Source organism: Oncorhynchus kisutch, linkage group LG1 (assembly GCF_002021735.2).
Source record: "Oncorhynchus kisutch isolate 150728-3 linkage group LG1, Okis_V2, whole genome shotgun sequence".
Taxonomy (NCBI): domain Eukaryota; kingdom Metazoa; phylum Chordata; class Actinopteri; order Salmoniformes; family Salmonidae; genus Oncorhynchus; species Oncorhynchus kisutch.
This window is the reverse complement of record NC_034174.2, coordinates 31,442,737-31,461,483: the sequence shown is the minus strand read 5'-3', so window position 1 is coordinate 31,461,483 and position 18,747 is coordinate 31,442,737. Positions and strand designations below refer to the sequence as shown.

Here is an 18,747-nt window from a genome sequence, read left to right as displayed (position 1 = left end):
ACTTGGTGTGCACTAGCTTACCATGTACAGTAGGCTAACCATGAATCATCAAAATTACGATCTTGCAATCTGGCTTTCTGGCTTTCTGGCAGTCTTTTTGTACAATTGAAAACAAAAATAATGTCAAGTTAGTTATTATAAACCGGGTGGTTAGAGCCCTGAATGCTGATTGGATGAACAGGTGGTGTATCAGACCATATGCCACAGGTATGACCAACATTTTATTTTTACTAATCTAATTACGTTGGTAACCAATTTATAATAGCATTAAGGCTCCTCTGGGGTTAGATATATGGCCAACATGGCATTGTGTCGGGCCTAAGAACAGCCCTTAGCCCTGAAATATTGGCCATATACACCACACCCTCTCATGCCTTATTGCTTAATTATACAGCACCAACTACATAAATATCTGATACGGTGCATTATCTGCTGGGCCGGTGTGGGGGCCTCAAAGAAGAAAAAAACCTGGTCCAGTGTGTTAAATGCCAGGGACGATTTCTGGTCCCAGTCTGCCCCTGGAATACACCTATATAATATGTGGAAATCTTAAAAAACAACCATAATATAAAATAAAAAAAGACATGATGGCACTTAAACCAAAATGTGCTTACTTTAATTGAATAATTAAATAGAGGATTTGAGAGAATGAATCCTACTGAATTGACTGTAATATGGTTATTTTTCCACAGTTAAGGTTATTTATTTAAGCACTGTTACGTACACATTTAGTGCTGGCTCAGATTGTTTATTAACTTCACCGACAAACAAAAAGCATAACAAAAAAAGAGAAACACACAGTTCTTTATTCGTTTTCACTGATTCCAAAAGAGATGCAAATCATTCTTCAGACAGCTGTGGAAAAAAATATAAAACTGTCTCTGGTCATTTGCAAATTGCCACACACACACACACACACACACTGAGGTGTGTGTCCGGCGATGATGAATTCAACTTAACGGTACAAGCAATCTGTTGTGTATGTTGTTCAAACACCCAGGGGAAAGACATGTAAATGGAGCAGGAAACTAGTGGGCTATAATGCTGTGCTGTTTAGGTGGGTGCTGATCAATAGAGTGTTTGTGAATTCTCCTGATGGGAGATAAACAAATCCACTGGACACTGGGTTGTGACAACCAACAGGTGATATTCACCCCCCTCACACACCTGACAGCCACAACACATATATTTGTATCTGAGGGGCCACACCAGGACGGCAACCATGCAAATGTTCATGGTTAATAATAACAAAAAAAGTGTATCAGAAGCAAATACAGAATATTTTGGGAGTAGGCCATTTTTAACTATAACTACTCCATCAAGAACTTCTACAGTACAATACTGTAAAGTTGCTAAATATTAAGATATTGCATATTCTGTCAATAGTTCATGTATTTTTATTTGTGTATATATTTAGACTTCATTGAACAAGGCCAGTCCCATTGAGATAAATCAGGTGTATTTGTGTATATATTTAGACTTCATTGAACAAGGCCAGTCCCATTGAGATAAATCAGGTGTATTTGTAAATTCACCCTGGCAATCTACTCTGATTTCAGAGCACTCTGGGTTGAGAGTACCAGAGCGCAGAATAATTGAGCAATTAACAGAAGCCCTAAACTCTGTTGTTATAAAAGATGAACAGTAAACATCTGCAAAAAAAACAACATTAAAACGGAATTAAATTGTTGCCAGTAACACAGTTCAGTCACTAACCCTCTTGATAACGTGAACACTAACCAGGTCTGCTAGGGAGAGTAAAATGTTTAGTGAGGTGTTCTCACATTTGTGTCTGGAAGTAGCAAGCTAGCCAACTTCAGCCAGTTAGCTTGGGTGCTTGACTGCAGTTGTGAGGTCAGAACGCTGGGATCAACCCCACTCCTCAGCCAGAGTGGCCAGTGTGCACTCTGAACTCTCAGAGTTTCTAAGAAGACCCAGAGCGCACTCTGATAGCAGGGGTATTCAACTGGTGGTCCCAAAACCCACAATTTTATTTAGGTCTTTTTTTTAAAAGTATCGTAAGTAACAACAGAATAAACACATTTTGAATGTTATTCCTATAAAAATAGAATTTCTTCATAATGATGTCAACTTTATATCTCATCTCCTCATATTGATCAAATTACACTCATTGGAGCCAATTACACTCACTGGAGTATCTGACATAGGCTTTGAAACAGCACCCGCGAACAGGCTACCAGTGCAGAACAGGCTACCAGTGCAGAAAGTGCCGCTAGCTGCTGGTATTTGCCAACACATGGCCCATTAACCAGCTGCTGTTAGCAAAACCTGTTGAGTTAATCAATTAGAAATATTAGCTATATTAGAGTTGAAAATTATTCTTCCGGGAAGGTCAAAATAATTTTAACTAATCTACGAAATCTAGTCATTTTAAAAATGTTGATTACTTCTCCTTGTCATGATCATTCACCTGATGATAAGACTAGACCTGAAAAAAATATTTTTGCTGACGTATGATGGTGGCCCCTGGGGTCGAATGGTTGAGGTGCGCTACTTATGAACAGGGAGCATCACAATCGAGAGTTGGCATCACAATCATCCATACAAGGACTATACAGTGACATTCCATTAACCACAGAACAACATAAAGAGATGGAACGATTTGTATTGTGTGAAATGTACTGCCTCTCCCCATCTGTGTCTTGGAAAATGCATTGGCGAGAGCAGTCTAATATTGTTACCTAGTCACACCAGGCACCCGTTAACAACTTATGGTGATGGGAAATAATACATAGTCTTTTATGTGGTTGGATTTTACAGGAAGACTGTCTAAAATATATTGCTTATGGTTGTCTAAACATAAATTAACAATTCAACACTTAAATAGTATGTTTGGCAATTCCATATCATTTGTTTTTTTCTTATAGACTTGTGAGAGAAGAGTCAGTCACACATTGCCGAATGAATTAAGTCAAATTCCACTGTCTGATGTTGCATCGCTCACGTTACACAAACAATGAAATGGGCGAAACAAAACATTTTAACCAACAAAAGATCCTCCTGAAATCTATTTAGATAGAGGCAAGGCGAAACACGCCTTGGTCCTGTAGCAGCTTGCTTTCTGAAGCAGCGCCCCACCTAGTGCCCTCTGCACTAACACACACCTGCAGCGGGTACAGGATCACACACACACACACACACACACACACACACACGTATGTATTCTGAGAGGGATTAAAAGCTGTTTAGCTGTGGCATGAGAAAGTCAAAGCAGCCTTCACAGCAGCTTCCGTTCTTTCTTGTTCAGACTGATTTATTACCGTTAGTGAATATCTCCCTATAGTAGAACACGTCACCGGCTTCTAACAGCACTACAGACCCCTGAAGCTACACCCACGGTTCACACCAAGGTAAAGATGCACAATACAACAGCAGGTGTGGTTGACATCATTCCCAGAAATGACCAGAGTTAGGAGATACAGGAAGAGATGTGTCTACCATGAAGCATCCTTCAACAACACCACATTCAGACACCTGTAGAAAAGACATCATAGACTGTATGATGTTAAAAGACAAGGGTTCGCCATCTGGGGGAACATTTAGAAGAAAAATATATAGAATTGCTGACAAAACTTGGGGGGGTGAACAAAAATGTTTTCACCCGCAGGCCATGTTCTGAGCAATTTTTTGCTCAAAGTGATTTAAAATTTTGGGAATCTGTTCAAGTATTCCCATAAGAGAGAGATACATGTGATCATATACAAATGTAAATGGAGTTTGAAATGATTGTTGTAGTCAAATATTATACAGTGTCTGTTTGGGCTTCTTGCTGTCAATTTGCAGTCCAAATTATTATTATGTTCCGGGCCCCTGACCATCCCCTCAAGAAAGAAATTGGCCTGCGGCTGAATGTAGATGCCGATGCCGGTTACAGACCGTTGTGACATTATGCTGTATTAATAACTGGCACAAAAACATAACGAAAAGACACCATGCAAATGAGATGACTGGAAAACAGAAAAATACAGTCACAGGCAAAGTGCAACTTTAACCCAACAAACAAACAAAGTTCAGTGCGCCACAAACAAGATGTTACTGTTTTAGTTGGAACTTTAGAACATCGCAAGTTGAAAACACTCATGGATTAAACTTATTTTCAGTAGTTTTGCTTCATAATACTGTATATTAATGACTGAAGTGGAACCAGTTGGTGGAAAGGAGTCTTACCTTAAAATGTCTTAGAGAGGCTGATATGCAGGGCAGCAGGTAAGATGTGTTCTCTATTGTTGGACTCTACTGACAGCTATTTTAACCGAGTTTACTGACTGTCTGAGAGCTCTAGAAGCAATGCCGAGTCTGAGACATCCTCATCTGTTTTCCCCAATAAGGCACCACTCACCACGAGACAACAGGTGGAGACTGTGTTTCCTCATGAGATTAGGTGTTAGAGGGAGGGGTCGGAGATTCATCAAAAGTCAATGATCTTCTAACTCTCCTCCAGAGTATGAAGTCTGCATCGACCAATCAGTGAAACACCACACTAAACTGGGTTTCCTGTGATGAGGCCATTGAAAGCCAGCATCATGACACAACCCTTTTCTCTAGCAAACCACTGTGTTAAGATAGCTAGCCCTGAAGTGGTGCATTTCAGAGTTAGGTACAAAGATCAGGTAGCTAATGAAATCAAAGCATATTATAAAATATTACCTCAAGATCTCTCTAAATCATATCATGCCTCAAGAAGGAGAGAGCCCAAAACCATGTGAACTCTCTCTCACACACACACACACACACACACACACACACAGAGCAATGGTGTGTAAAACCATTTTCTTCCATTGCAATGCCTCTTGAACCTAGTTTGCACTGAACGAACACACTTAGTAAAATGTAGTCAATGATTACTGCCCTCTTTGTCAATATTCTATCATTCTCGTCCTCTCTCACACATACAGAAATCTGCCTGGCTCATTAATCATGGGGTTTGAGTCTCAGATCCAACAGGAGACAACATGCACTTCCATTTCACCACAGGCCTTTCACTCCCCTCATTATAGACACAAGCACGCCTTATCACTCTGCCCTGTGACACCCTTCCCACAACATCACTGACACACAAATGTCAACAATAAAAAAAAGGTGTCAGGTGATTTAAAACATCCACTTAACTTGTCAAGGACTGAATAAGTGTGTGTTCCATGTGTATTCAGTTTTTAATGACAAATTCATCGTATTGTTTAATGACTTGATGATCCAAGGACATTTGCATAATACATTCTATGGATCACAGCAACCAATCTATCACTTTTTATTTGATCTGAACACACAACGCAACACACAGGGGGAGCACACACACTTCCGTCTCCACAGTGGTGTGTCTCTGTGGACCCCTGGTTCAATAGGACAGGGAGAACAATGCAGACTGCCACAGAAGAAGAAAGAGGACAATCTTTGTCTGCTCTGCTGCCCTTATGGACCTGCTTGGTGTAGAGGAGATGGGCCACACACACACAGAAAAACACTGCCCTGAGTTCTTGAACTTTGCCAATAGAAATGAAGTGGAGCAGAAACATATATGCACCGTGTCACTCAACAGACCAACACTCAGAGAGCTAGCGAGATAGCCTATAGAGCAGCTGGATACACTTCAACAATTGGACATTCATCATGTCTCTATCAGGCAGGTAATCATTGACAATGATTTATTTAGCAAGAAGGTTTAAAGACTCTTCCAATAGAACTGGACCGATAGGTCAAACTGGATAGGTGACTCGAAGACGGACATGGAGAGAGAAAGTGCATCCAGGTCACCTCTCATCCTGTGTGAACCCTTTCACCTGGAAGCGCATCCTCAGAGAGAGAAGGGGGGGTGCTAGAGGTCAACCCTCTCCTTGTTAGAGCAGCACACAGCCCTTCAGTTACTGGTTCACTTCCACACCGGAACTGTGTGTGTGTTTCTGCAGAGGTAGGTGGAACTGTGTGTGTGTGGTTCTGCAGAGGTAGGTGGAACTGTGTGTGTGTGTTTCTGCAGAGGTAGGTGGAACTGTGTGTGTGTGTGTTTCTACAGAGGTAGGTGGAACTGTGTGTGTGTGTGTGTGTGTGTGTGTGTGTGTGTGTGTGTGGTGTGTGTGTGTTTCTACAGAGGTAGGTGGAACTGTGTGTGTGTGTGTGTGTGTGTGTTTCTACAGAGGTAGGTGGAACTGTGTGTGTGTGTGTGTTTCTACAGAGGTAGGTGGAACTGTGTGTGTGTGTGTGTGTGTGTGTGTGTGTGTGTGTGTGTGTGTGTGTGTGTGTGTGTGTGTGTGTGTGTGTGTGTGTGTGTGTGTGTGTGTGTGTGTGTGTGTGTGTGTGTGTGTGTTTCTACAGAGGTAGGTGGAACTGTGTGTGTGTGTTTCTACAGAGGTAGGTGGAACTGTGTGTGTGTGTGTGTTTCTACAGAGGTAGGTGGAACTGGTGTGTGTGTGTGTGTTTCTACAGAGGTAGGTGGAACTGTGTGTGTGTGTGTGTGTGTTTCTACAGAGGTAGGTGGAACTGTGTGTGTGGTTCTACAGAGGTAGGTGGAACTGTGTGTGTGGTTCTACAGAGGTAGGTGCGCCCGCTGAAATGTTTGACAGTGGCGACAGTGACAGCTGAGACAGTACAGCGTGAACATGGAGTCAGCTCTCTGCTGCTGACAGACTGTCAGTCCCTTTTCCCTTCTCTGCCTGCTTTAACACAGACCCTCTCTGCTCTGTAGGCTAAAGACAACTGGAACTCAACACAACCATTGGGCAAGAGTGTGTCTCTCTCTCGCTGTGTGTGTCAGAGAGAAAGAGAATGAGACAAAACAGAGACCTAAACAGTCACATCACACACATCTAAACACAGTCACACACACAGAGAGAATGAGAGAAAACAGAGTGGGAATGAGGACGGCAAAGAAAAGAGAATAAGAAAAGCGAGTGAGGAATAGATATGGACAGAAAGGTCAGGGACTCCCCACTGACGGACAGCTTTGTGTGCAGCCAGTCACTGTAAAGGCGAACACACACACACTCTCTGGCTCTCTCAGATACACACGGAGGCCATAGGCTGGAAATTAAAGCCTTAAATCATCTTAAATTATGTAACTTCAGGCTTCACAGTCCCATCACACACACACACCTCAACACAGTCCCATCACACACACACACACACACACCTAAACACAGTCCCATCACACACACCTAAACACAGTCCCATCACACACACACACACCCTAAACACACACCTAAACACAGTCCCATCACACATACACACCTCAACACAGTCCCATCACACACACACCTAAACACAGTCCCATCACACACACACACACACCTAAACACAGTCCCATCACACACACACACCACACCTAAACACACACCTAAACACAGTCCCATCACACACACCTAAACACAGTCCCATCACACACACACACACACACACCTAAACACAGTCCCATCACACACACCTAACACAGTCCCATCACACAAACACACACACACCTAAACACAGTCCCATCACACACACACACACCTAAACCAGTCCCATCACACACACACACCTAAACACAGTCCCATCACACACACACACACACACACACAACCTAAACACAGTCCCATCACACACACACACACACCTAAACACAGTCCCATCACACACACACACACACCTAAACACAGTCCCATCACACACACACACACCTAAACACAGTCCCATCACACACACACCTTAAAACACAGTCCATCACACACACACACCTAAACACAGTCCCATCACACACACACACCTAAACACAGGTCCCATCACACATACACACACACACACACACACACACCTAAACACAGTCCCATCACACACACACAGACCGAAACACAGTCCCACCAAACACACACCTAAACACAGTCCCATCACACACACAGACCTAAACACAGTCCCACCATACACACACCTAAACACAGTCCCATCACACACACACACACACACACACACAGACCTAAACACAGTCCCACCATACACACACACCTAAACACAGTCCCATCACACACACACACACACACACACACCTAAACACAGTTCCATCACACACACAGACCTAAACACAGTCCCATCACACACACACAGACCGAAACACAGTCCCATCACACACACACAGACCGAAACACAGTCCCATCACACACACACAGACCGAAACACAGTCCCATCACACACACACACCTAAACACAGTCCCATCACACACACAAACACACACACCTAAACACAGTCCCATCACACACACACACACACACACCTAAACACAGTCCCATCACACACACACACCTAAACACAGTCCCATCACACACACACACACACACACACACACACACACACACACACACACACACACACACACACACACACAGTCCCATTACACACACACACACACAGTCCCATTACACACACACACACAGTCCCATTACACACACAGACCTAAACACAGTCCCATTACACACACACACACAGTCCCATTACACACACACACACACACACACCACACACACAGTCCCATTACACACATAGACCTAAACACAGTCCCATTACACACACACACAGTCCCTTATACACACACCACACCACACACACACACTCCCCTTACACACACCCACAGTCCCATTACACACACATCCCCATTACACACACACACGTCCCATTACACACACACACCCATTACACACACAGACCTAAACACAGTCCCATTACACACACACAGTCCCATTACACCACAGTCCCATTACACACACACACACACACAGTCCCATTACACACCACACACACACATACACCACAGTCCCATTACACACACACACAGTCCCATTACACACACACAACACACAGTCCCATTACACACACACAACCACACAGTCCCATTACACACACACACACCCATTCACACACAAGACCTAAACACAGTCACATTACACCACAGTCCCATTACACACACACACAGTCCCATTACAACACACACACACAAAGTCCCATTACACACACACACCTAAACACAGTCCCATTACACACACACACAGTCCCATTACACACACACACCACACACACACAGTCCCATTACACACACACACACACACACAGTCCCATTACACACACACACACCACACACACAGTCCCATTACACACACACAGTCCATTACACACAAGACCTAAACACAGTCCCATTACACACACACACACAGTCCCATTACAAACACACACACACCACACCACACAGTCCCATTACACACACACACACAGTCCCATTACACACACACACACACCACACCACACCACACAGTCCCATTACACACATAGACCTAAACACAGTCCCATTACACACACACACACAGTCCCATTACACACACACACACAAAGTCCCATTACACACACAGACCTAAACACAGTCCCATTACACACACACACACAACACACACACACACACAGTCCCATTACACACACACACACACACAGTCCCATTACACACACACACCCATTACACACACACCAGTCCCATTACACACACACACCTAAACACAGTCCCATTACACACACACCACACAGTCCCATTACACACACACACACACACACACACACACCACACACACAGTCCCTTACACACATAGACCTAAACACAGTCCCATTACACACACACACCAGTCCCATTACACACACACACACACACACACACACACACCACACACACAGTCCCATTACACACATAGACCTAAACCAGTCCCATTACACACACACACAGTCCCATTACACACACACACACACACACAGTCCCATTACACACACACACACAGTCCCATTACAAACACACACACACAGTCCCATTACACACACACACCCATTACACACACAGACCTAAACACAGTCCCATTACACACACACAGTCCCATTACACACACACACACACACACACACACACAGTCCCATTACACACACACACACAGTCCCATTACACACACACACAGTCCCATTACACACACACAAACACACACAGTCCCATTACACACACACACACACAGTCCCATTACACACACACACAGTCCCATTACACACACACACAGTCCATTACAACACACACACACCACAGTCCCATTACACACACACACACCACCACACACACAGTCCCATTACACACACACACACACCACACCACACACACAGTCCCATTACACACACACACAGTCCCATTACACACACACACAAAGTCCCATTACACACACACACCTAAACACAGTCCCATTACACACCACAGTCCCATTACACACACACAGTCCCATTACACACACACACACACACAGTCCATTACCATACACACACACCACCCCCACACAACACACACACACACACAGTCCCATTACACACACAGTCCCATTCACACACACAGTCCCATTACACACACAGACCTAAACACAGTCCCATACACACACACACACCACAGTCCCATTACACACACACACACACCACACAGTCCCATTACACACACACACCACACCACACAGTCCCATTACACACATAGACCTAAACACAGTCCCATTACACACTCACACAGTCCCATTATTACACACACACACACACACACACACACAGTCCCATTACACACACACCACAGTCCCATTACACACACACACCAGTCCCATTACACACACACACACACACAGTCCCATTACACACACACACAGTCCCATTACACACACACACACACACAGTCCCATTACACACACACACACAGTCCCATTACAACACACACACCAAAGTCCCATTACACACACAGACCTAAACACAGTCCCATTACACACACACACACACACAGTCCCATTACACACACACACACACACAGTCCCATTACACACACACAGTCCCATTACACACACACAAGGTCCCATTCAACACACAGACCTAAACACAGTCCCATTACACACACACACACACAGTCCCATTACAACACACACACACACACACACACACACACACACAGTCCCATTATACACACACACACACACACCACACAACACACACACACACACACAGTCCCATTACACACACACACACACACACAGTCCCATTACACACACACACAGTCCCATTACAACACCCACACAGTCCCATTACACACACACACACCCCATTACACACACAGACCTAAACACAGTCCCATTACACACACACAGTCCCATTACACACACACACACACACACACACACACACAGTCCCATTACACACCACACACACAGTCCCATTACACACACACACAGTCCCATTACACACACACAAACACACAGTCCCATTACACACACACACACACAGTCCCATTACACACACACACAGTCCCATTACACACACACAGTCCATTACACACACACACACACAGTCCCATTACACACACACACACACACACACACACAGTCCCATTACACACACACACAGTCCCATTACACACACACACACAAAGTCCCATTACACACACACACCTAAACACAGTCCCATTACACACACACACAGTCCCATTACACACACACAGTCCCATTACACCACACACACACACAGTCCCATTACACACACACACACACACACACACACACAGTCCCATTACACACACAGTCCCATTACACACACACAGTCCCATTACACACACAGACCTAAACACAGTCCCATTACACACACACACACACCAGTCCCATTACACCACACACACACACACAGTCCCATTAACACCCACACAACCACACAGTCCCATTACACACATAGACCTAAACACAGTCCCATTACACACTCACACAGTCCCATTACACACACACACACCACACACACAGTCCCATTACATACACACACAGTCCCATTACACACACACACACAGTCCCATTACACACACACACACACACACAGTCCCATTACAACACACACACAGTCCCATTACACACACACACACACAGTCCCATTACACACCACACCCATTACACACCAGACCTAAACACAGTCCCATTACACACACACACAGTCCCATTACACACCACACACACACACACACACACACAGTCCCATTACACACACACACAGTCCCATTACACACACACACACAAGTCCCATTACACACCACAGACCTAAACACAGTCCCATTACACACACACACACACACACACACACACACAGTCCCATTACACACACACACACACCACACACACAACACACAGTCCCATACACACACACAGTCCCATTACACACACACACACACACACACACACACACACAGTCCCATTACACACAGTCCCATTACACACCACACACAGACACACAGTCCCATTACACACACACACACACCCACACACAGTCCCATTACACACACAAGTCCCATTACACACACACAGTCCCATTACACACACACACACAGTCCCATTACACACACACACACACACACACACACACAGTCCCATTACACACACACACACACACATTACACACACAGACCTAAACACAGTCCCATTACACACACCACACACACACACAGTCCCATTACACACACACACAACAGTCCCATTACACACAGTCCCATACACAACACCCACAGTCCCATTACAACACACAACACAGACCTAAACACAGTCCCATTACACACACACACAGTCCCATTACACACACACACACACAGTCCCATTACACACACACACACACACACACAGTCCCATTACACACACACACACACAGTCCCATTACACACACACACACACAGTCCCATTACACAACACACACACACACACACCACAGTCCATTACACACACACACAGTCCCATTACACACACAGTCCCATTACACACACACACACACACCCAGTCCCATTACACACACACACACACACCACACACACACAGTCCCCATTACACACACAGTCCCATTACACACACACACACACACACACACACACAGTCCCATTACCACACACCCCAGTCCCATTACACACACACACAGTCCCATTACACACACACACACACACACACACACACACACACACACAGAAACACAGTCCCATTACACACACACACACACACAAACACACAGTCCCATTACACACACAGACCTAAACACAGTCCCATTACACCACAAACACACAGTCCCATTACACACACACACACACACACACACCCACAGTCCCATTACACACACACACACACACACACACACACACAGTCCCATTACACACACACACACACAGTCCCATTACACACACACAGTCCCATTCAGACCACACACACACGTCCCATTACACACACACCCACACAGTCCCATTACACACACACACACTCCCATTACACACACACACACACACACAGTCCCATTACACACAGACCTAAACACAGTCCCATTACACACACACACACAGTCCCATTACACACACACAACAGTCCCATTACACACACACACAGTCCCATTACACACACACAGTCCCATTACACACACACACAACCACACACACACAGTCCCATTACACACACAGTCCCATTACACACACACACACAGTCCCATTACACACACACACACACAGTCCCATTACACCACACACAGTCCCATTACACACACACAGTCCCATTACACACACACAGAGTCCCATTACACACACATACACAGTCCCATTACACACACCCACAACACACACACACCACACAGTCCCATTACACACACACACCGTCCCATTACACACACACAACACACACAGTCCCATTACAACACACACACCCACACCACACACAGTCCCATTACCACACCACACACAGTCCCATTACACACACCACACAGTCCCATTACACACACACACACAGTCCCATTACACACACACACACACACACACACACAGTCCCATTACACACACACACACAGTCCCATTACACACACACACCACAGTCCCATTACACACACACACACACACAGTCCCATTACACACACCACACACCACACACAGTCCCATTACACACAGACACACACACAGTCCATTACACACACACACACACACACACACTCCCATTACACACACACACACACCCATTACACACACAGACCTAAACACAGTCCCATTACACACACACACACAGTCCCATTACACACACACACACAGTCCCATTACACACACAGTCCCATTACACACACACACAGACCTAACACAGTCCCATTACACACACACACATCCCATTACACACACACACACCACACACACCACACCAAACACACACACAGTCCCATTACCACACACACACACACACAGTCCCATTACACACACACACACAACACACAGTCCCATTACACACACACACACAGTCCCATTACACACCCCACAGTCCCATTACACCACACACCACACACACAGTCCCATTACACACACACACACAGTCCCATTACAACACACACACACACACACACACACAGTCCCATTACACACACACACACACAGTCCCATTACACACACACAGTCCCATTACACACAGACACACACACAAACCAGTCCCATTACACACACACAACACACACACACAACAGTCCCATTACAACACACAGACCTAAACACAGTCCATTACACACACACACACAGTCCCATTACACACACAGTCCCATTACACACACACACCACACACACACACCAACAGACCTAACACAGTCCCATTACACACACACACACAGTCCCATTACACACACACAGTCCCATTACACACAACACACACACACAGTCCCATTACACACACACCACACACACACACACACAACACACACACACACACACAGTCCCATTACACACACACACACACAGTCCCATTACACACAACACACACACACACACATACTCACACACACACACAGTCCCATTACACACACACACACACACACACAGTCCTAAACACAGTCCCATTACACACACACACACACACACACAGTCCCATTACACACCACACACACAGTCCCATTACACACACAGTCCCATTACACACACACACACAGTCCCATTACACACACACACACACACACACACAGTCCCATTACACACACACACACACACAGTCCCATTACACCACACACAGTCCCATTACACACACACACACACACACACACACAGAAACACAGTCCCTTACACACACACACCCACACCACACACACAAACACACAGTCCCATTACACACACACAGTCCCATTACACACACACACACACACACACCACACCACACACACACACAGTCCCATTACACACACACACACACACAGTCCCATTACACCACACACACAGTCCCATTACACACACACAGTCCCATTACAGACACACACACACAGTCCCATTACACACACACACACACACAGTCCCATTACACACAGACCTAAACACAGTCCCATTACACACACACAGTCCCATTACACACACACAGTCCCATTACCACACACACAGTCCCATTACACACACACCCACACACACACAGTCCCATTACACACACAGTCCCATTAACACCACAGTCCCATTACACACACACACACAGTCCCATTACACACACACACAGTCCCATTACCCACACACAGTCCCATTACCCACACACACAGTCCCATTACACACACACACACAGTCCCATTACACACACACAACACACAGTCCCATTACACACAAACACACACACATCCCATTACACACACACACACACACACACAGTCCCATTACACACACACACACACCACAGTCCCATTACACACACACACACACACACAGTCCCATTACACACACACACAGTCCCATACACACACACACACAGTCCCATTACACACACACAGTCCCATTACACACACACACACAGTCCCATTACACACACACACACAGTCCCATTACACACAACCACACACACACACAGTCCCATTACACACACACACAGTCCCATTACACACACACACACACACCACACACAGTCCCATTACACACACACACACACACAGTCCCATTCACACACAACACACACAGTCCCATTACACACACACACCACACACACACACAGTCCCATTACCACACACACACACACAGTCCCATTACACACACACACACACACACACACACACAGTCCCATTACACACCACACACACACAGTCCCATTACACACACACACACACACACACAGTCCCATTACACACACACACACACACACACAGTCCCATACACACACACACACACACACACAGTCCCATTACACACACACACACAACACACAGTCCCATTAACACACACACACACACACACACACACACACACACACCACACACACACACCACACACACACAGTCCCATTACACCACACACACACACACACACACACACACACACACACAGTCCCATTACACACACACACACACACACACAGTCCATTACACACACACACACACACACACACAGTCCCATTACCACACACACACACACACACACACAGTCCCATTACACACACACCACACACACACACACACACACAGTCCCATTACACACACACACACAGTCCCATTACACACACACACACAGTCCCATTACACACACACACACACACACACACACACACACACACAGTCCCATTACACACACACACACACACACAGTCCCATTACACACACACACACAGTCCCATTACCACACACACACACACACACACACACACAGTCCCATTACACACACACACACACAGTCCCATTACACACACACACACACACTACCCAGACCAAGCATGCTCAACACACATAACCAAACACACAGTAGGGTATGCCTACCCCAGACCCTGCACACTAGTGACATACTTTGCTTATAAAACACAATGCACACACATTGTCCATGAAGACGTCTCTGCTGTCTAGTGCTGTCAATCGACTCATTCCAACCATCAAGACTGGACACCACTAAAGATGCCTCATCTGGCTCAATGGGCATGTTCTGTCACCTCCACCCAGAGCTATGTCCATATGATCTAGAAGAGCAGATTGCACATAGACTCTACAAAAGGTAAAACTTTACTGAATTATGAAGCATGTTCTCTTTCCTTACCTATTCCAACCAATCCTCCAACTCTACCAAAACTACCAAGATCTACACATCCAAACACCCAGGGGCAGACTGGGACCAGAAATCGCCCCTGGCATTTCAAACACACCAGCCAATTTCTTTCTTTGATGCCCACACACCGGCCCACTTTTTTTCCTCAATGAGCCCAAAATGGACTAGCAGTCTGGCATTTGGCCATTATGCCAGATGCCTTGCCTGCCCATGCAAACACCCAACACCTCCCCAGCAAAGTATTTATATAATAATTATTCCATGACCCATGAGAGAACACATATTTAAAACATCTGCGTTTTAACACTAGCAACTATTCTCTGGAAAGTAGATGAAACTGTTTAATTTGCATTTGCCAACAGAACTGGCATCTTCTCCTCTTGCTTATTGCGTTCATCGTCACTGTTCTGCCTATAAAAACACTAACTGACACTCACACAGAATCAAACTGAAGAATAGGCAAGATGGCCTGATCTGAGTAATTGATACATATGATATTAGCTGTGAATATGGTGCACATATGAAAGTTGCAAATTGTCCTTTGTGATTCGAAACAGTCGCGATCCAGGACGGGCGCATTCTATTTGGGGGGAAACATCCCGAAGCACACAAAGTTATGCTTTATGTCATTGTATAGACAATAGATAATACTGTATGTGTTGTCGATAACAAGTAGGACAGTGTGTCGGGAGTCATCACACCAATCCTGGATCAAGTGAAATGTAAAAATACTATGTGCGTCTGGAGCTTTCCAGTGCCGCGCTGTTCACTCACCACTCCTGAGGCGCCCGGGATTTCCAAACTTCCGTCTCCACCGCTGTTTTTCCGAGCCCTCGCGCTTGATCGCTCACCGCATGCAAAGCACAAGAGGGTGCGTTGTGTCGAGTTCTCTTCGGTCTACAGAGAAGACGAGGACAGAGTTACATGAGCGCCTATAGTTGCTATCAGCGTCGCGGTAGTTCTCCCCAACGCTCACACAACCTCACCCCGCTTTCTCCCCGATTACTTTCTGGTGTTTTGTGTCCAACATTCACGCTCCCTGCCATTCACCTCCCCCTTAAAGGCAAAGGACTCATTTAACTGTCGCGGCAGCGGGCTTGGAAGATAGAGGATAATGAGTAAAGGGCCCGGGTATCCAATCAATATGATCTTTAGACTGGAAAGAAAGGTCTTTTCTGCACTCGATTCTCATTTGACACAATAATCAAACTGTCAATAAGGTATCCCATCCCCTACCCTCCAAAACACACACACACACACACACACACACACACACACACACACACACACACAGTAAAGGAGAGCATACATTAGTGCTGAAAAGTACCTAACCTAAAACTGCTCAGCAACAGGTGTGTATAATCTGAACATACATGGGACACAACATCCCTTATTGGAGAAAGTATTCCAAACATGAGAAAAGTGTTTGATCCCCATGACCTTCTGTGTGATGTTGGTTTACACTGGGTGGAAGTGTAAGTGTGCCTACTATCACCTTAAAGTGGCACCTTAGAGTAAGACTTCAGAGTACTGTCTGCAGCTAGAAACAGAAGCCTATTTTTAATAGTTGTACCACATAGTGCTTCATCTGTTACATGGATGGGAGCCATACAGTGGTGGACCAGAGAAGCACAGAGAAATACAGTGAGGCCCTATGCCAGAACTAGACAGTCATTCACCCAGTCAGTCCATCAGTCAGTCAGAGAAA

At 45.4% G+C, this 18,747-nt stretch overlaps 1 protein-coding gene across 3 annotated transcripts in view; it reads right to left on the bottom strand.

The window, feature by feature from the left end:
• LOC109896257 (transcription factor SOX-13) overlaps positions 1-18,073 on the bottom strand; it is a 50,476-nt gene extending 32,403 nt beyond the window's left edge. The window contains exon 1 of one of the 3 annotated variants that reach the window (XM_031817691.1): positions 17,814-18,073. The gene's annotated coding sequence lies outside the window, so the exon portion shown is untranslated. Of the gene's footprint in view, positions 1-4,188; positions 4,397-17,813 lie in introns of those variants that run through there. The other 2 variants (XM_031817798.1, XM_020490541.2) reach the window with 2 other exon arrangements.
• Positions 18,074-18,747: the final 674 nt, after the last annotated feature.